The sequence below is a fragment of the Rattus norvegicus genome, chromosome 5 (genome assembly GCF_021556685.1).
Source record: "Rattus norvegicus strain SHRSP/BbbUtx chromosome 5, alternate assembly SHRSP_T2T, whole genome shotgun sequence".
Taxonomy (NCBI): Eukaryota; Metazoa; Chordata; class Mammalia; order Rodentia; family Muridae; genus Rattus; species Rattus norvegicus.
This window is the reverse complement of record NC_141538.1, coordinates 73,736,122-73,744,675: the sequence shown is the minus strand read 5'-3', so window position 1 is coordinate 73,744,675 and position 8,554 is coordinate 73,736,122. Positions and strand designations below refer to the sequence as shown.

Genomic DNA, 8,554 nt, shown 5'->3' with positions numbered 1-8,554 from the left:
CAGAATGACCTGTGTAGCATTTTCTCGATTGATGATTGGTGTAGAAAGGTCTAGCTAGCTGTGGGCACTGCCATTTCTGGGCTGGTTTGGGTGCAATAAGAAAGCAAGCTGGTCTCAAACACATGGGCACTGGGGAAAATTTCCTGAACAAAACACCAATGGCTTATGCTCTAAGATCAAGAATTGACAAATGGGACCTCATTAAACTGCAAAGCTTCTGTAAGGCAAAGGACACTGTCATTAGAACAAAAAAGCAGCTGGAGAGGTGGCTCAGTGGTTAAGAGCACTGACTGTTCTTCCAGAGGTTCTGAGTTCAAATCCCAGTAACCACATGGTGGCTCACAACCATCTGTAATGGGATCTGATGCCCTCTTCTGGTGTGTCTGAAGACAGCTCCAGTGTATTTATATATAGTAAATTAATTTTTAAAAAAAAAGAAGAACAAAAAAGCAACCAACACATTGGGAAAAGATCTTTAGAGGGTTAATATCCAAAATATACAAAGAACTCAAAATGTTAGACTCCAGAGAGCCAAATAAAGTGATTAAAAATGGGGTACAGAGCTAAACAAAAAATTCTCAGCTGAGGAATATCAAATAGCCGAGAAGCACCTAAAGAAATGTTCAACATCCTTAGTCATCAGAGAATGCAAATCAAAACAACCCTGAGATTCCACCTCACACCAATCAGAATGGCTAAGATAAAAAGCTCAGGTGACAATAGATGCTGGCCAGGATGTGGAGAAAGAGGAACACTCCTCTATTGTTGGTATGACTGCAAACTCGTACAACCACTCTGGAAATCAGTCTGAGGTTCCTCAGAAAATTGGACATTGAACTACCTGAGGACCCAGCTATACCTCTCTTGGGCATATACCCGAAAAGATGCTCCAACATATAACAAAGACACATGCTCCACTATGTTCATAGCAGCCTTATTTATAATAGCAGAAGCTGAAAAGAACCCAGATGCCCTTCAACAGGGGGATACAGAAAATGTGGTACATTTACACAATGGAGTACTACTCAGATATCAAAAACAATGACTTCATGAAATTCATAGGCAAATGGAATGACCTAGAAAATATCATCCTGAGTGAGATAACCCAATCACAGAAAAACACACATGATGTGCACTCATTGAAAAGTGGATATTAGCCCAAAAACTCGAATTACCCATCATACAATCCACAGACCACAGGAAGCTCAAGAAGAAGGATGACCAAAACGTGGATGCTTCCACTCCTTCATAAAAGGGGAGACAAAAATATCCCCTTAAAAGGAGGAGATATAGAGGCAAAGTTTAGAGCAAAGACTGAAGGAATAGTCATTCAGAATCTGCCCCACATGTGGCATATATATATATATACATATATATATATATACACATACATACATACACACACACACAGAGCCACCAAAACTAGATAAGATTGATGAAGCTAAGAAGTGCATGCTGAAAGGCAGTGGATATAGATGTCTCCTGAGAGACACAACCAGAGCATGTCAAATACAGAAGTGAATGCCAGCAACAAACCACTGAACTGAGAATAGGACCCACTTTGGGGGAATTAGAGGAAAAATTGAAAGAATTGAAGGGGGTTGAAACCCTATAAGAACAACAATGCTAACCAACCAGAGCTTCCAGGGACTAAACCACTACCCAGACTATACATGGACTGACCCTGGGCTCCAACTGCATATGTAGCAGAGAACAGCCTTATTGGGGCACCAGTGGAAGGGTCCTGCCAAGGTTGGACCCCCAGTGCAGGGGAATGTTGGGGGTTGTAAGGGGGTGGATGGGAGAGGGGAAGGGGATAGGGGGCTTATGGACAGAAAACTGGGAAAGGGAATAACATTTGAAATGTAAATAGAGAAATATATCCAATAAAAAAGAAAGAACAAAAGAAAGAAAGAAAGAAAGAGAGAGAGAGAGAGAGAAAGAAAGAGAGAAAGAAAGAGAGAAAGAAAGAGAGAAGGAAAGAAAGAAAGAAAAAGAAAGAAAGCTGGACAAGCCATGAGGAGTAAGTCAGTAAGCAGCACCCCTCCATAGCTTCTGCTCTGGTTCCTGCCTCTAGGTTCTTACCTCTATGTTTCTGCCTTGAGGTCCTGCTCTGACTTGCCTAAGTGATGTGGTATGACCTAATAGTTGTAAAATGAAATAAGCACGCCCCCCTCCAACTTGTTTATGGCCATGGCATTTTCTCAGAGCAATAGAAACCCTAACTAAGACAGTTATTGACCCGTTAAATTCTGGAAAACGCTGACCTTCAGAATACCATTTGATCGGCCTCCAACTCTCTATCCACACCTAAGGTCATACCTGTGTCACAAATCAAACTTGAGCCAGACTGCTCCAAAGGTCTAGACCTCCCTTTAGCCTCTAAAAAAGCATTTGCACAGGCTAGTCCTTTCTCTGGAATGCCCTTGAACTACACACCCTAACTCTCCCAGTGTTCAATGTCAGAATACCCTTCTAGAATCAGCTGAAACTGTTTTCTGGCCTCTTGATTCTGCCAACAATATTAGGAGCTTTGATTGATGTGGGTTTCCAAGGCATCTTCAACTCCCACTTTCCCAAACTCATCCACTCTCCAATAACTGCCTGTTTCCTTATTTTCCTAAAATTGCAAGCAAATCGAAGGGGGTAATCGTGTCTTATTTCTTACTGTATGCCCAACACTGAGTGAGGTGCCTGCACCCCAATAAATACCAGGAAAATGTGTTTGTGTGTACATAACTAATAGATGCTTGATCAAATAATTAATTTTTATTCAGTGTTCCTATGACCGGTACTGTTCCGTAGGAGGCATACAAATATGCATACTAATAATGTGCATGATTATTACAGTCATTTTGCTGGTGAGAATAATAAAGCACAAAATTTAGCAACTGAACCAAGATCATATGACTAGTAAGTGCTGCAGCTGGGATTTGAACCCAAGCAGGTGACTCTAGAGCCTGCAAGTTCTATATACTGCATTTCTACCTAAATAGATAGTGAGAAGAAAGTGATAACACGCCTGGCTAATGCAACACAAGGGAAAAAGATTTGTTTTGACACCCTGCTTAAGGGGCTACAGCCCATCTTGGTGGGGAGGGCATGGTGGTAGGAGGCTCATGTAGCTATAACAGGAGCTGGCTCATATCTGGGCAAATCAGAAACAGATCGAGATGGGTGCTAAAGTAGCACAAGTTTGCACCCTTTTCCCATTTTATCCAGCTTGGTGGCCCAACCCATGGGATAGTGCTGCCCGCCCTCATGCAGAGGACGTCTTCCCTACTCGGTTCATTCTCTCTGTGAACGTTCACAGACAGAGATCTAAAGTTGTCCTCCACTGATGCCCTCGTGTTTCTTAATCCAGTCATGGGGAAAAAAATCATCTTAGACAACAAGCTAGTGTTTCTATCGGCTACTTGTGTGGTTGCATGAAAACTGACCAGACAGCCCAATACTCAAACCCAAAGAATAAAAGCTTAAAGCACCATCGCATACCTTGGGTGGCCATTAACACTAGCCAGGTCACTGGGAAATGGGAAGCTATGTGGGTGTTTGATTTGCAAATCCCAAAAATGGGGGAGAGGGAGATTCAAGTGAACTTTTAAAGACAATCACTGTCCTACACAGACTTTGAAACCCTGGGAACCTGGTACTCCACAGTGGGGAAAATACTCAAGGAAGTTTGCCGTAGACACTCTTACAAAATTTGCTCGTCTGAAGCCATTCATTTGCAAGGCCCATGAATGGATTGAGTTTCCACTGTCCTCAGCCAGGCCATGGGCAAGCGCTAGTGACACTGAGATTAGAAACAGACATGAGCCTGCCCTCAAAGGACATAGAGTCTGATGAAAGCCCAAGGCAACCTATGGCCTGTCTTTGTGATCACTGAAGAGAAGTGTCTCCCTGCCTGCTCACAAGCCTGGCCTTTTACTTGCAATGTCCAGTCAAAACCACGTGATTCTGCCTCCTCCTTAGCACATTGAAAGACAGCCTTCTTTGCAGGCCGAGCCACTCTTTCACCTAACAAGCTCCTCTAAATATTTGCCATATGCCGGAACTGGGACACAAGCACACCCAGTTCAGTCAGTGGTCTTCTCAACTTCTTGCAGGGGTGAGATGTATAATGGAGTTCCCTGCTTCATGGGGCCTGTGGGGCACTTGGGAAGTATAAGCATGAGATATGTGTTAGGTGAAGTAAGGTGAAGAACATTCCAAGTGTCATAGTACATGTTCCCCACAGAACAAGATTGGCAGCTGCTCACTCACCGCTTACTCAAAATTACCTGTGAGCATCTATTTTGCACCTGGCAGTAGTAGCCTAAAGAGATCCATCAGGAAAGAAACAGAGACTCCGTGGAATTGTCACCTGGGTGCTTTGCTTTGCTTTTTCTTTTTCATTTTACTGGAGAAAAGTAGATAACAAGCAAATATCTAAATGTGTCATTTAATATCAAGTGGTATTAAGGTACTAAATAAAAACTGACCAGGATGAAAAATCAGAACGTCAAGCTCAGAAACTGTAGACACGAACCACGCCAACCACCCAGAAGCCTGGCACAGGTACATATTTCGCTCCGGTAAGGTCTCGATGTATGTGAGGAGTCTTATGGGATTGGTCCCTTATAGAATTAGAGTTCCTTCCATCCGACCCCGTCATACACACATACTAGACATTGAACCTGGGTTTCGCACATGCTAGGCAAGTGTTTGAGCTTCCAGACTCAGCTTACGACTTATTTCTTCCAGCCTCCTCTGGTTCATCAACCCAGTTAGAAGTTTCTATTCTACACTTGTATAAAAAGCTGCTCGAAGTTAGTGGGTTTAGATGCTGTCCCTTCTGTATCTAGACATGTTAATTATACTGTTGTCCTCATAACGCTGAACTGAGAATTCAAAGATTAAACATGTGCGAAACAATAGTAGTTATTACCTAAACATGTATGTATTTGACCCTAGGGATTCAACCCAAGCCTTCAGGCATGTTTCTGCTATGTCCTACTGCTAGCCCCACATCCCATATATATTTAAATATTATCACTAAGAAAGGTTACCACTGTGGAAAGGTTAGCAGAAAGTCTGAGAAGAAGATGTGGAGTAATAGGTGGCTATTCAAATGGTGACCAGAAATAAGAATAAAGACAAAATTAAACTTTATTAAGTGCAAACCGTTATCTTAGACTCTTCAATCGCTTGTTCCACCCGCTCATGCCTGGGGAGTGAATCGGACACTCTTGTCTTCATCTTTTAGAGGATGGGCTTTAGAAAACAGCAGTGTCTTAATCAAGGCCACATGACTCCTAAGTCATGTAGTATTTTTTTTACCTCACTATAAAAGCCTACTTTCTTCTCATTTCACCACAAGAGTCCCTGCGTGTTAACAATTCACAATAGAAAAGTTAATTGTTAATTTTAAAAATAAAAGAGTCCACTCCAAGTCAATGTATTAAATTCTAAGAAGCTTGAACCCAAGGATAAGGATGATTTTGTAAAGGATGTTAGAGAAGCCACAGGACTTCATGGCAACATCCCAGGTATATATTTCTCCAAACTCCTAAACTCTCACAGCCTTTATTTGTTTGCACAGCCACAAGACAATAATAGTAGCAATCCCCCACACACAAAACTGCTATGAACTTTTTTTAACTTTTTATTGGTTCTTTGTGAATTTCACATCATGCACCCCAATCCCACTCATCTCACCCCCCTCTTTTTTTTTTCGGAGCTGGGGACCGAACCTAGGGCCTTGTGCTTCCTAGGCAAGCGCTCTACCACTGAGCTAAATCCCCAAGCCCTCTCACCCCCCTTCTTGTGTCCATCTTCCACCCTCGCAACCTCCCTGCCCTCATAAAGGAACAACAACAAAAAAATGTCTCACTGTGAAAGCTGTAGTGTGTCACAGTGTGTCCCACAGTATACCCTTTTGTCCACACTTCTTTGCTGGCAAATGTTCATTACAATGAGTCATTGGTATAGTTCAAGACCTCTGACTTCTGCTACACTATCAATACTGGTTCCTCACTAGGGCTCCTCTCAGATATCTTCTTGTTGCCCTGTGTCATGGAGATCCTGTAGCTTGGGGTCTGTAGGACTAGCCCATTCATGCACTCTAGCAGTTCATCGATGGGGTAGACGTTGAAATAGGTCAGTTTGAAGACTTGGAACTGGGCCTGAGAAGTATCTGAGCTGGTCAGCACAGCCAACTCTATGCACACACACCAGTGTGGGGAGATCTCCTGCCCTGCCCTGGCTGCCCCGTTCAATGCCACCGCCAGCAAGGGGCAGAGCCAACTATCCCACTCTCATGCCCCCAGGGCTAGATCACCAGCTCTATTCTGTGCCTACAGGCAAGGTGCAGGGCCTGCTGTCATGAGTGCTGCAGCAGGTGGGGGGTAGGGCCAGCTGTCTTGCTTTCATGACCCCAGATCCCCTGTGAAAGGGAAGAGAGAAAGAGGGCATTTGTCCCTCATCCATGCCACTGCATGGGAGATGAGTGGCAGGGACAACTTTCCCTGGCCGATACTCTGGAAGGGAACACTCAGAGCTCTCAAAAACAGGGATGCTCTACTGTGCTTCCTGGACACTTTGAGAAGCCAGCTCTCCCTGGCATTGCAGCTGGCTAGGGGTGGGTGCAGCTCTCCTGCTCGCACACCCCTTATGTCCAGGCACTCGGTAGGGCCGGTTCTACATGGCCTTCAGACATCAACATGTGCTTGGTCCCAGACCATGGATGATCACTTCTGTGGTAACATACCCCCAATGCTTTAGGGCCACAGACCCACACATGGGCCCCCATGGGAGCCCAGGTCAGGATCTCATCACAGTCTCAGGTGGCATCACTGGCTACTCATATCTGGCTGTTCCTCACTCCCCTCAAGTCTCCAGCTCTGCCTCTCTTCATTGTGCATTTATCCTTTTGCTTCTCTTTCTCTTTCATTTCTCTACCACTTACTTGCTCCTTTTAGTGGCACCTGGGGTCTCTGAATGTCTGAGGTCATCTCAGGAGTGGTTTCAGGTGTGCAATGCCCCACTCGTGAATTATGGCACAGGGCAGGGATCATCTCAAGCATGGTCTGTCCCACCCCCACCCAGGCCTGCTCGGTACCCAACTGATGGTCGTCTCGGGCTAGCTCCCTGTCTGGGCTCCATGGTGCCAAACTGATGGTCATCTTAGGCTCGCTCATCGCCCAGGTCTGACCATAGGGGACCTATGCAAGGGTCATCTGAACCTGGCTCACTCCTGCCGGGTCCCACAGTCATAGAGCATGGTTGCTCTAGCCTCTGGCTCCCTGGGAGCCATTTGGGCCTGTGCAGCACTGGACTGATCATCGTCTCAGACTAGCTTCCTGTCTGGGCCTGCCCGGCACTGGTCCGGTGGTCATGTCAGGCTTGTTTTCCAGGGAGTGTTGAGATACTAATGATTCAGATGTTTACAGAGCAGAACGCTGAGGTGACATAGCCTCTCTGCCACCTACTGACACACATATGACACAGCAGCCATACCTGTAACCTTTCTAGGGGCAGGGAAAATTGCTCTGAATTTAAATGAGATCATGTAGAGGGACACCCACTACAGTGTCTGCTTTTAGTCTAAATCTTCAAATCAGCCCTACTGAAATGGTTTGAAAATCCCTCAATGTCAGAAGCCATTGAAATGGTAATCTAGCTTCTAATAGTCACAGTTTCTTCTGTAGACACAAGGAATTGTTTCTTTGAGCAAAGCCTTCTGGGGAATGAGAAAAAGCAAGGGAGTTCATCTTCCTTTTTTGTTTTTATAAGTAAAGAATAAACAGGAAGACTCTAGAGGATGAATTAACTTCATAAATTTGTTATTCTGACCTACAGTGGAAAGTGTCTTAACTTTTAGAGTGTACAGATACAGACATACATATATGCATACTTACACGCACAACACCACTGCTTACATAAACATAATGGACACTTGTATATTGACAGAGGGTAGAGAGAGAGAGAGAGAGAGAGAGAGAGAGAGAGAGAGAGAGAGAGAGAGAGAGATGGAATGTGGATGTATTATTAATTATATACTAAGAAATAAGAATCTTAACACAAGTATCAAAAAAAATTTTCTAAGAGACACAAAATCAGTGTCTTCCCAAGTTGCCTGATAAAACTCTCCTAGGGACTGATTCATCCTCTGTAGACAGGGGCGAGAAAACAGCACTTCCCTGTGCACTCTAGATTACTCTTAGGATCAAGCAAAGCTCAAAAAAGTATTCAAACCCAACTTGCAAATGTAAAGACACTCCACCTCCCAGTGAGGCTACTAATTTTGGGCCCAAGCGATTTGGCCAACACCATTAACAATAAGTAGACAACTTCCTTCTGTGAACATATATGCTACTACAGTTAAAGTTTACCTTTTCTTCACCTTTATGAGGCAGGCTCTCATTCTGTAGCCCCAGCTTCCTAGAACTCAGTACATAATCCAAGTTGGCTTTAAACTCATGACAATCTTCCTACCTCAGCCTTCCTAGCTCTGAGATTACAGATGTGAGTCACGACGCCCAACTCTATTAGAGCTAATTTTTAAAGCTCA

General features: G+C 44.2%; 1 pseudogene; it reads right to left on the bottom strand.

Moving 5' to 3' along the window:
• Positions 1-7,399: 7,399 nt before the first annotated feature.
• LOC120103313 (small nucleolar RNA SNORA17) lies at positions 7,400-7,522 on the bottom strand (annotated as a pseudogene).
• Positions 7,523-8,554: the final 1,032 nt, after the last annotated feature.